Genomic DNA, 13,285 nt, shown 5'->3' with positions numbered 1-13,285 from the left:
TGTCAGCTTAATTAAAATCAATTAGATGTTGGTTCCTAGGGACATTCGAGCTCAATAGGACGAAGATCACCGAAAGTTGCACCAATTTCGCTCTGTGGCTTAGTTGATGTCTAGGCAAGCTTTGTCCCTATAAGGGAGACAGTTCATCTGTTCGAGGCAAGTGGTTTTTAAGTGGGACCTTTGCAAACGCATCGTGACCCCTCCACTTACCTGGGAGCTTACTTGGTCAACTCGGTTCATTAGACCGGATTGGAGGCTTAGGTGCCCTCTTCAAACCAGTTAGGAGCTGTCTAGTGATTTTAGGGCAAATACAAGGATTGATGTATTTGCATGCTTGACTGATCAAGTACTAGTGTATGCAAGGGAGTTGTTCTAGAGTACGTGACCTATTACCTTTTGACTCTGAGATAGAACGGACCCTTAGGAATATTCGAGCTGAGATCAGAACATTACAATCATCCCCACCTCCTGAGATGGCTGAAGAACAACCCAAACTCCTAAGGGGGTACTTTACTCCCACCATTTACACTTCCCCATCTTGCATTCGATTACCTGAAGTAGCAGCGGTACAATATGAAATAAAGTCTAGTGTGATCCAAATGCTCCCATCTTTTTATGGGCTCACCAACGAAGACCCATATAAACACATAGATGAATTTTTTGAGATTTGCACCACTGTCAAGATTCAGAACTTCACTGATGATGCTCTAAAACTTAGATTATTCCTCTTCTCTCTTAAAAATAGAGCCAAGCAATGGCTGAATTCTTTAGAAGCCAACTCGATTTATTCTTGAAATCAAATGCAACAAGAATTTCTTAAAAAATACTTTTCCATAGAAAGAACGAACCAGTTTAGACGTGCCATCACAAGCTTCTCCCAAACTGAGGGAGAAGAATTTAATGAAACTTGGGAGAGATTTCGGGACCTAATCCGTAAATGCCCACATCATCAAATACCTAAATGACAGCTAGTGCAATGTTTCTATGACGGATTGACTGAACGAAACCGTCAGATGATTGATGCCGCATGCGGGGGGACATTCATGCTTCAAAATGAGCATGAAGCATGGCAATTATTTGAAAATCTAAATGAAAACTCCCTCCACCATGCTTTCTGTTCTCGTCAAGCATCCCCGAGTTCTCAAAGAAAAGGGACCATCTATGAAATAAGTCATTCTATGGACCTGTCTAGCAAGGTAGATGCATTGTCCCATAAGATTGACCAACTGATGATAGGTAGGCATTTCATTAACTCTTTCCAAGCACAAGTGTGTACAATCTGTTCTAGCCCAACCCACCCTATTCATTAGTGCCCCTCAGCACCTCAATTTCTCGAACTCGTGCAAGAACACATCAATGCTGCTCAAACACAGCCCAGACCGGGTAATGACCCATTTTCCAATATATATAATCCGGGATGGCGAAATCATCCAAACATTTCTTGGAAGCAGCAAGCTTCGAATACTGCCCAACCCTACTCCCAAAATTTTCAAACCCCACAAAATATTCATCCTTACCATCCCATGACTCAATTTCAACATACTCCTCCTCCACCCCAAAGAAACACAGCCTTTGAGGAGAAAGTGTTGAACACCCTTCATGGTTTGGAAACCATTACACAATTGGTGCACTCTCACACGCAATCCATCGCCAAGCTAGAATCCCAAATGGGACAACTAGCTAATGCACTGAACAAGCGAGAGGAAGAAAAGCTTCCAAGCCAACCACTAAGTAATTTTAGGAGACAATACATGGCTCAAGAAAATCAACTAAATGCAATTCATTATGAACAAGCCAATGCTTTGACTACCCTAAGGAGTGGACGTGTAGTAAACAATAAGATTGGGGAGAATAACAAACAATAAGGAAGGTGAAGAAGAGGATAGACATGTGTCAAATGAAAATCTAAAACCTTCTTCTTCTTCAGCTAGTCCACCTTCTGCGAAAACTCACATCCCAAAGGCCCCATTTCCTGAAGCTCTTAATTCACCCTCTCCTTTTGACAAAAAGGAAACTTCACTAGAGGAGATGATAGAGATTTTCAAACAAGTGAAAATCAACATTCCACTTCTTGATGCTATTAGACAAGTTCCCTCCTCTGCCAAATTTCTCAAAGACCTTTGTACCCAAAAGCAAAAATCTAGGACACATGTGCCTAGAAAAGTCTTCCTAACTGAGCAAGTGAGTTCTATTCTCCAACACTATTAGATGTGTAACCTAAAAGCCAATCTGGCGGACACATTATTAATTCTGGGACATAAATTTGTACTTGACTTTATTATTATTGAATAATAAATGGACATCTTTTCATTCATATTGTTTATGTGTCTATAAATCATCCAAGGAATTAATAAGATGATGATACATATTCTCAAGAGTTGAGAATTTGAGCCATGTATCATTAGGTGATTAATTTCTAAATGCTCCTGGTCAATGGATCATCACGAGGACGGTGATCAATCCGATCAGTAAATAAATCGCTTTCCTTATGGATGGACGAGACTCGAGTCCACAGTGTAGAGACACTGAAGTGATAGTGCAGGTGCTTGTTAGAGAACAAGGGTACTGAGCGTGACCAAGACAAGAAGTTACTTAGATGTCTATCCACTCGTCAGTGACTTGCTTGATGTTGCAGTAGTGTGACTGGTCCTTTGACATGCGGTGCTTCGGCTATTCACAGTGAGGTTATTGTAGTTTGACTGCACATATACATGGTCTCTAGTCATATGGATCTTTGTTGTGTAGATTGGCTGTAGCAGGTTCACTGTAGGAGTAGGGTATGCACTTTCATGGAATCTATCGACCTTGATAGAAGAGGAATGATCTTATGTGATTTATTAGACTGAGTTCTAAGACCTTGGCCAGGGCAGTAATATAAAATGGAGAAAGACTTTTCCACTATCGAACTCAAGTCGAATAAATCTAGACATATGACAGACAATGGGGTTTGACGAGTTATCCATGACCTCCAGTCTGTAGGGATCCACGATAGAAGAACTCTATCATACGATAACTGCACTTTGAGATTCATCATTCTATTCTGCTGGGTAGTCACTACATACTGTTAGGTGTCACTGGTGGATGGTGAGACTCACAGGGATCATCTCGATGGTCGATAATTTCTGGTGAGTTGAGTTGGAATTGTTTTAACCCATTGAAAGAAGTTTTCAATGATATTGTGATAGAGATTGCAATATATCTCACTACCAGTCAGAATAGAACCTATGGGGTCACACACATTAGAAGTATTGACCGATCCGATGGTTGAATTGTGATTAAAAATTACATATGATCAATTAGATTGATAAATTGAAAACCCGCTAAGAGTTAGTGGTTAGAAGAAGGAATAATTGCAATCAGATTGCAATTTAATTTAATTAATTGGATTTAATTAATTGGACTTGATCACGAGTCCTACTTGGAGTAGGATTCATGGAGTCCTAATTGGATTAGAATTTTAAATTAAATTAGAGTCCTACTTGGAATAGGATTTCTAAAGTCCTAATTATCTTAGGGCTGAAATTTGAACAAGTCCTGATTAGATTAGAATTTTCTTAAGTCCTAATTTTTTTTAAATTTTAATCTAATTAATTAAATGACTCCTAATTGGATTAGGATTGAAGAGTTCAATAGAGTCATGGTTCAATTAAATCCTAATTGGATTAGGATTTGGAGGAATTGAATTGGGTTCATCTAATCCTTTTTAGAAAAGGATTGAGTCCCTATGAATGTGGCTAAACCCACCCCACTTAATGTGATTAAGTGGGGTGTGAGAATAGAAGGGAGAAGGGGGAGGGGCGTATAGAAGGAAGAAGGGGGAGGGGCCTACGCCCCTCCCTTGCTTGCGTGAGATGAAAAGGAGGGGCTATGCCCCTCCTCTCTTGGGAAAATAAGATGATAATGATGAGCTCCTAAAAAGTAGGAGCTCATCCTTAACAGTCAACATCCAAATGGGTGAACCTTCATTGATCTCTTGCTCTAATTCTTTAGCATTGATTATGTTTAATCCAGGTTTCTTTTCCTTCAGACTACTACTAGCTCCCCTCTTAATGTTGTCCTTAGGTGGGGTAGGGTGAGCTACAATTTTCTTTCCATTATGATTGAATGAACACGAATTTGATCGTCCAAACAGTGTAGCATCATGATCGTATAGCCATGGCCTGCCTAGGATAATGCTACTTACTCCCATTGGAAGGACATCATACCATACCTTCTTCTGATAGGATTGGAATTGTATCTGAACTTGGCATCTATGTTTAATGGGTATTGAGGTCGAATTTATCCAAGATACCTTATAGGGATTGTGATGGGGTATGGTAGGCAACCCTAAACTCTTGACGGTGTTGGTTGATATGGTGTTGACACAGCTTCCACTATCTAAGATGATTTTGCAGGCTTTTTGTCCTATTTTGATAAAGGTTTGTAGAATGTTGGTCCTATGCCAATCTTCTTGTTCTTTAGCCTGGATCAATATACATCTCACAACTCCTAAAAATTCAGACGTTGATAAGTGCTTAATAATTCATAATTTAGTTATCTTTCCATAGCACTTATCAATGTTCTTAAACTAATAAATACATATTTTACCATAAATTGAATAATCATTGAAATAAATTTAAAATATGGTAAGAAGTAAATAATTCTTTTCTTAAACCAGGCTCTGAACTTGTCTCTCTCTTGGTTGCGATCTTTCATAAAAACTACAGGAAAACATATAAGGAGGGAATTGGGTTGACCCGGTTTAGCAACCTGATGGAGCTGTAATCAAGCTAAGGCTATAATTAAATAAGTTTTGGTCCTGATTAGATAATTATTTTTGTATGAGAAAAAGGTTTGATTAACCCTTTTTATTAAGTCCCGATCTTGTTTTTAGTCTTGTCGAGTCCGATCTGAAGCAGTTTAGCAAGAATTAAATTTAAATGACATTGGGCTCGAGAACAAGTTCAAGAAAATCAACGATCATGACCCACTTCAAATCTAAAGCCAATTCCCAACCAATTCCTTACCTGCCTTCGTATAAAATTTATAATTTTTAAAACTAAAAAAAATAATTAAATATCCACAGTAATTTTGGGGAAAAAAATTACTGGAATCACTGTTCATATGAACAGTGTTCCGTGAAAACACTGTTCATATGAACAGTGTTACAAAAAAGATAATAATAATAATAAAAACTATTTCACTGTTTATCTTCTTCCTCCCGCAGTGCATCACGGCCGTCCATCTTCCACGGCGTCTCCCTGTCGATCCCGCGGCCATCCTATCTTCCCAGCAGCCGAGAATCGCGTCTTCCCGTCGATCCCACGGCCAGCCCTCTTCCCAGCAGCCGAGATCTAGCTCTTCCGCATCAGTCCGTTCCAGCCGCATCCAACGAGCACACCAGCGAGCAGCTCCTCCGTCTTCATCCGGATTCACCTCCCAGCAGCCAATGGTCCAAAGAAGGAAAGCAATGAAGCATGATTCCTTCCACGGATCCACACTAGCGACCAGCATCCTGTTTTTCGCCATCACCGTCCGCGTCTCCTCCGGATTCAAAATCTCCAAATCCCGATCCCGTCCGCACTCACCAGCATCTGCAAATCAAGCCTGAAATCTAGCCCTTCATCCTTTTTGTCCGCAATCTACCCTCCAGCATCACGCCCCAGAATCACAGCAGCCTAGCATTCAGCCCCTTCTCCCGTCCGTATTCATCTTCCACGGATCACTCCTCCGCGACCAGCTCCCGTGATCCAGCTGATGATGTGCATTCCGCCCAAGGATCATGCGTCCGCTCCCTTTGGATTCATGGCTGGCTTCACCAAGAGAGGAGATACCTATATAAGAGAGGGAAGAGCTCGGTTTAGGGGGAGCGGGGTGGGGAAGGTGAGGAGCATGGTTCAAATAAGAACAGAGCATGCTCTGTTTGTTAGGATTTGTCACATGCCGCTGAAAATTCAAAAATTTTCAGATATGCAGCGGAAAGACATGTACATATCCCGTTCATCGCATTAACGTGTTTTAAAACCTTTCGTTTGTAGATAGATTAGAATTAAATTATTTTAAACCATTTTAAAATTATTAAGAAGATCAGATCTTCACCTTGTGTGGGTAGATGGTCTCCGCAAATCTAATTTACGTAGTATTTAATCAAGGCTCAGGGAAGCCGCACACGCGTCCGGCCTCTACGGGTATTCACACGAAGTAATGAGTCGATCAAAGCCTTTGGATCTCCCCGGGGTGCTAGCTCCCTTGCAGAGAAGGCTATTGATGGCTGAAGTCCTCTCCTTTGAATCAACCTTTGATTGGCTTGAGAGGAATAGTGATGAGAGTACAAAAGTGCGATCTACACATCACTTAAATTAGTATTATTGCTAAAAAATAATGATTGAAGTGCTGTATTAATATTATATTTTTGTGGGGTGCAGGTGATCGAAAATCAAAGCTAAAATGCACATTGGGTCCAAAAATATGCATCATGGGTCGACCCCAGTTGCACACTAGAAGGAGGTCAAGTTCAGCCGTATACTTTGTCGCAGCTTCATTCTTCTGCAAGCCCAAGCATCTATTCCACGTGTCCGCCCGCGTGGAAGAAACGAGCATCCTCTTCTTTTCCCCATTTCAAAGGCTTTTGGAGTTCATTCATCCCAGCAGTCACCCCCGCATCATCTGCCGCGTCCACAAAGCATCCGAAGCGTCCGAGTCCAGTGATCCACCTTCCAAATCTCATCTTCCCCGAGTCCGCTTCTCCCGCGTGCAATCTTCCTGCTCTCAGCATTGGATCTTCCCAGCATCCTGCAGCCGTCCACCTCTTCTTCCGCCTCTCCCGCGAGTGATCCTCCACGTCCAGATCTCACGCGTTGGAGCGTCCCAGCCGTCCGTGATGGTTTCGTGCCTCACCCTCCGCGTCTCCGCCCCCAGCAAAGTTCCTTTTCTTCCGCCGATCTCGTCCGCGTTCCCAGCTTTCTCCGGTGTTCCCGTGTACAAGATCCAACCATCCCATGCTTCCGAATCGCACGATCTTCAGCCTTCCCCAGATCCCACAGGCATCCTTGATCCACCTTCCAGATCTCAGATTCCCGTATCCAAGGCCCTTCTACCAACTCCTCCGCATCTCATCCCAGCAAAGAACCAGCTTCTGAGCCTGTGATTTCAGCATCCGTGATCACGCCCCATCCGCTCATCCCATTGGCCTCACGAGTCACAGCTTCTCCCAGCCATCTGCGTGCAGCCCATCATCCCGCGATGCATGCGATCGCGATCTTCCGAGTGCGTCCGTGTTGACCCCCTAATGGGTTTTGATGAATACAAAACACTAGAGTATAATTCCATTTATCTTAACAATTTAATTGAGGAATTCATGTGTTTTATTAAGAATATTGTTAAGAAATGTCTAGGCAAGTTCCCATAATTTTTAAGGATTTATTGAAGAATTTTTGAGATGAAGAAAACAGATCAGGGACAGCCGAGACGTCTCCGGATAGTCTCAGAGACGTCTCTGGCACAAACCGAAAGAACTGGCACACTTGGAGACGTCCCCGGCACCTGGCGAGGCGTCTCGCAGGGTCGGAGTCGACTCTCTCAGTAGCGGAGTCGACTCTCTCAGTGGCGGCAGAAAGGCAGATTTCAAGTGATACGCGCGAGCCGTCCCCACAGTACGTGGAGTCGTCCCCGCAAGTTAAAAAGCTGAGTTTCCGAGTCGTCCCCAGTGTAGCGGAGTCGGCTCTCTCAGGGTTTTCCAGAGGATGTCTTTTTCGGAGTTAAGGCAGCGGAGACGTCCCCTGAAAGAGCGGAGTCGACTCTCTCAGAGAATTCCAGAAGACATGTTTTTCGGAGTTATAACGACAGAGTCGTCCCCAAGACAGCGGAGTCGTCCCCATGCAAAAAGTGCAAACAAGCCGAGACGTCCCTGTAAAGCGCCGAGACGACCCTCTCAGAAAAACAGAAAAACAAGGATTCAAACCGTTCATCATCGGAGTCGTCCCCGTAAAGTGCCGAGTCGACCCCAAACAAAGTGAAAAGTAAATTTATACAGCCGAGACGTCTCGCGTTGAAGCGGAGACGTCTCCGGAGCGCCTGGGACGCGACTGACAACTTTTGCAGGTTTGGTTTGAATTTCAAATCTCTTTTACTTTATCTCTAACGGCTATATTTGCTTTTTGGGCTATAAAAGGGAGCTCCTAAGTGCTTCTCAACAACTTCTCACCAACCCAAAGCAAGATCATTCAAGAGAGAAGAAAGAAAAAGAGGTTTGTTGCCCAGATAGACAACCCAAGAGGGGGGGGTGAATTGGGTTTTAAATTAATTTGGATAATTAAAACGTTATGGATGATTAATTAAAAACTATTGCAAGTTATTTAATTAATGCTAAGTGCTGTGAGTGATGTGAGAGGAAGAAGAGAAGAGACAATCCAATGCAAACACAGAGTTTTATAGTGGTTCGGAGCTACCCCTTGCTCCTACGTCCACTCCCCAAGTCTCTCTTGGGAATTCACTATAACCCCCTTGGATTACAGCCGGTTGTTTTGCAAGCTCACAACCAAACTTGTTGTTTTACGAGCTCACAACGAACTCGGTCGGTTTTCCCAGGCTCACCGACTAGAACCAACCCCGATTGTTTTCCCGGGCTCACAATCAAACCCTTACACACGTTGGTTTTTAACTTGGCTCACCAACCAACCTTAAACCCCTTGATTCAATCCCCCGATTGAATCAAGTAAATACAAGAGATAGAAGAAAACAGAAAATAGCTTCTCAAAAAGCAGATTTAAAACAATATAATCGTAAAGGAGTTAGAAGCCCTCAAACGCTTTTAAGCTGGTGAAGAGGTATGGCTTCTGGAACTCCGGTCTCCTCTTGAAAGAGTGGTCGACTTGAATGCAGGAGGAGGAAGCTTTGATTGTTGGGAAGAAGTTGTTGGAGCAGTAAATGCAGATCTCCCCTTTTTCGTTTAAGAGCACTTGGAGAGCTTGAAAACTTGAATGCTTGGAGTGGAATGTCTATATTCTCTACCTTGCTACAGTCCTCGGTGGCTATTTAAGCCAACCCCCACGGAAACTAGCCGTTACTCTGCTTTTTCTGGCCGTTCTGCACACTCTGCGCAGCCTGACAATATGACCGTTGGTGGGTTGGAGTCGACTCGCGCGATCAGGAGTCGACTCGGCTGTAGCAGGAGTCGACTCACGCTTTTCCGGAGTCGACTCGGCAACTGTTCCAAATTTGAATTAAAGTTGCAGTCTTGACTGGGAGTCGACTCGTCTTGACCTGGAGTCGACTCGCCAACTTCTGGAGCTGACGTGGCAATTTTGGAGTCGGCTCATCCACTGAAGTCCGTGGATCCAAATTTGAATTTTGTCCACTCGAGTCGACTCGACTGTCCTGGGAGTCGACTCGAATCTCAGAGCCCGAACTTCCGATTCTCTATCTTTTGGCTCATCCAGTCTTGGAGTCGACTCTCACTTCCTTGGAGTCGACTCGGCTCTCAGTTTCCGAAAGTTGGTCTTCTGCCTTTTGACGTGAAGCTTGTCTCGGAGTCGACTCGAGCTGTCTGTGAGTCGACTCGAATCTCAAAGGCAGTAACATGGTCTTCTGTCTGTTGATGGTCGCTCAGTCTCGGAGTCGACTCGCGTACTGCGGGAGTCGACTCGAATCTCAGAGTCCGAAGATCGTTCTCTGACTTTTTCTTTGTGTTTCTCTTGGAGTCGACTCTTACTACCCTGGAGTCGACTCGTTGAACATTGGAGTCGACTCGCGCACTTCGGGAGTCGACTCGTTGACAGTTTCTGAGTTGAAGCTTTCTGTCCTTCTGTCTGTTCTCAGTCGGAGTCGACTCGTACTGATCTGGAGTCGACTCGAGCTCGTGCCAGTGAGCTTGATACGCTTGGAGTCGACTCGTGATACTCGGGAGTCGACTCGAGTCTCAGACATTGGTTCATGCAGACTTCTTAACTTATCCAAAATACTATGAACCAAGTCTAGAAACACTTGGACAGGATTTTCACTGAAACACTCAATTGAATTCATTAGTAATCACAAGATATACTCAAATGCTTTGAGCTCATCAAAATCAAATGGGGTTTTAATCAATCACTCCACAATCTCCCCCTTTTTGATGATGACAAAACTTTGAGTATATGTAAAGTGAATTGCTCATAAAACAATGAAGTAAAATCCATAAATGAATTCAAATGTCTGATAATTTAATTTATCCAAGTTTGAAAGGAGTGAAACATTAAATTTCGGAGTTAAAGCTCCCCCTTTCATTTGGAATTATATAAGCCTTCATATTATGCAATCAATTGTTCGGCTTATATGTCATTAATGATTTAGCTTGATTAAAATTCAGATTCTCCCCCTCAACATATGCATTCAACTATGTTTTGATTCTCTGAATTTTCTTTTAATGCTTTGAAGTTTTTGAACTGAATTTTATCTTTTTAGAGGGAAAATCTGTCAATTTGTTCTTGAGTAGGATTCAGCTAATCTCCGAATATCCCTTGAATAGATTCTGGAGATTACTCCATTAGGAGCCCCAAAAGAGAGATAATGAGCCTCGAGGTACCGAATCCACTTAGAACAAATTTGTGTGTGTTATTAAGAGTTTATCTTTTTATTTATTTCCATTGATTTCTTTTACATATTTTTTCATATTTCTCCCCTTTTTACATATTTTATACATATTTCTCCCCCTTTTTGTCATCATACCAAAAAGGAGGTAATCACACACAAGCAATGGCACAACCAATCATCAAATGGCACATAATTGAAGATAAAATGTCTACTCATTGTATTGATATGAATGTGAATACATGTGAGAATACAATAAGTAAAGCAAAGCAAGACAAAACACAACTCAAACACATCTATGTCCTCCTCGAGGATGAAGCTCCCCCTCTCGAGGATGCATCTCCTCCTCTGGAGGGTGTGGCTCCTCCTCTCGAGGATGTGGCGCCTCCTCTGGAGGATGGTGCTCCTCCTCTCAATCGGCTCTGCTCCATGAGGAGGGTGACTGCATCTGTCACATGTCCGAGCTGCTTGATAATAGACGTGGTGGCTCTGCTATGTGTAGTGGAGAGCTCTGTCACCGACGCCTGAAGTCCAGTCACTGATGTCTGTAGTGCGTCCAGCTTGTCGATGAGTACATTCGACAAGCGCTCGGCCCCCTCGGTGGTGGTGTGCATGTCACGACCTATCTCCTCTCGCATCTGTCGAGTGGAGCTCGTGACCTCACTCATGCTATGGAACTGGGCCTGGACCAAACTCCGGATATTGTAGATCTCTTCCCGTACATGAGCCGTCATGTCAGTCACGGCTGTCAAGGAAGGGACCAGGGCAGAGGAAGTGGGCGCAGAAGAGGGAGCAGGCACCGAGCCGTGGATCTCCCGAAGCAGCTCGTCCTTCAGATCTCGGACGATCTCCTGCCGCAGCTCCCGGAGCTGCTCTGTATCAATACGGACCTCCATAGATGGTGGAACTGAGGAGGAAGGTCCGGCAGAGGTGGTAGGAGCAGGAGGAGTGGATGGGAGGTCTGGATGGTCTGGAAGGTCTGGGTAGTCTGAATCTGGCTCAGGACTGGGTGATGGTCTGGTGGTCTGAGCAGTGAGAGTGGACTTCCTAACCCAGATCCCTTCTCTCTTCCGAAACCCCATCCTGTGCATAGTCCCCGTACATAAGCGATCAGTCCATCGCAAGGCACGAGAGGGTTCCCTCTCAGGAATGGGAATCTCGTACTGCCTAAAAAGAAGAGTGAATAACATCCCGTATGGGAGTGAGAGCCTAGGTCTATCTAGGGGCTCACACATATACCTATAAATGAGCTTTGGGAAGTTGATCGGGGTGTCCTGAAGGATATAAGACATAATAGCTAAGTCCCTCTCATTCACAAAATCAAATCTCCCTGTCTTAGGGAAGATGGACCTGGACAGAATGCTCAAAAGGATTCTCACTTCAATAGGAAGTGAGCTAGCAGATACCTCATCTAGGGGGGACTGAGGTGGATGCCCTAAGACGACCGTAAGGGCCGCAACTCTATCCTCAGGGTGTGCGGGAGCCACCCCTACTAATGGAAGGTGAAGGATATGGGCAATGAGGTCCTCTGTGACACGCAACGGGACACCTACTACCGTGCCCTCGATACCTCCATCTCCCCGATGGACGGTACTGTAAAACTCTTGAACTAGGCCAGGATAGGTGGGAAGGTCCAAGGTGAGGAAGTACTCTAGGCCCTGGGCTCTAAGCCTATCGCCTATGGTGAACCCCTCCCGGGAGAGATAGTCGAAATCGACAAACCTCCCGGAGGTGACGGCCTTCCCGACCAACGGCCTAACGAGAACCACCCTAGGCGGGGAACGATCCGGAGGTGGTTGCCTCGCGGGATCGTGCCGCGCCTTGGAGCGCCGCTCGGGACCGGCCTCGGGACGGGACCTCTTCCTAACGACGGTCTTACGAGGCATCTTGACCTAAACGGGAAGAAAAATACCTAGAGGACGGTGAAGGGTCGACGGAGGAAGCTTGGGACGGACCGGAGACGACCTAGGAACGGACGAAAACCCTAAGAACCGGTGAAAAATCGACGGAAAAAGGGTTGGAGACGATCGGGGACGACCTAGGAGTCGGCTCTAGGGCTTTTTGAACATTGGCGGCTTGAGAGAAAAGTGTTTTCGAAACGACAAATCTAGGGTTAAAAAGTCGGATCCCGACTGCGAGTCGACTCCCCTGAGTCGCGAGTCGACTCGACCTCGAGTCGACTCCAGAATATGCGCGAGTCGACTCGCCTTATGCGCCTGTAGACTTCGAGTCGACTCCCGACAATGTGCGAGTCGACTCCCCCTCAGCTGCCATCTTTGCGAGTCGACTCCCGCAAATGCGCGAGTCGACTCCCCCTTAGGAGCCGGCTCTGAAACTTACTCGAGTCGTCTCTAACCTTGGCACGCACCTAAAAGTCATGCTATAACCGTGCCAAATGAGGGAAAATCACCTAATTGGGATCTGATTTGATGATCATTGAATGTAAACTCTATTTTAACCGTATTCTAATCATCAAAATCAATTAATCTAGTGGAAACTCCCACTAGGATGGATCAATCACTCCTAATCCCCTCCTAAGCACGCTAAACCTCTCTTCACTTAGGGGTTTTGTAAAAATATCTGCTAATTGATTATCAGTGCAAACAAATTGGAGTGACACATCACCATTCAATACATGATCTCTTATGAAGTGATGTCTTATCTCAATGTGTTTAGTTCTTGAATGTTGAATTGGATTTTTAGTTAGATTTATGGCACTTGTATTATCACAATTAATGGGAAT

General features: G+C 44.5%; 1 non-coding gene across 1 annotated transcript; it reads right to left on the bottom strand.

Annotated features, from left to right (window-relative positions):
* Positions 1-849: 849 nt before the first annotated feature.
* On the bottom strand, positions 850-955 carry LOC149753316 (small nucleolar RNA R71). Its single transcript, XR_016395813.1, has one exon. It is a non-coding gene; the product is annotated as a small nucleolar RNA R71 (small nucleolar RNA).
* Positions 956-13,285: the final 12,330 nt, after the last annotated feature.

Source organism: Phoenix dactylifera, chromosome 6 (genome assembly GCF_051530095.1).
Source record: "Phoenix dactylifera cultivar Ajwa chromosome 6, Ajwa_hap1_PhDact_Kaust_v1.1, whole genome shotgun sequence".
Taxonomy (NCBI): Eukaryota; Viridiplantae; Streptophyta; class Magnoliopsida; order Arecales; family Arecaceae; genus Phoenix; species Phoenix dactylifera.
The sequence above is the reverse complement of the archived record's forward strand: the minus strand, read 5'-3'. Positions and strand labels throughout refer to the sequence as shown.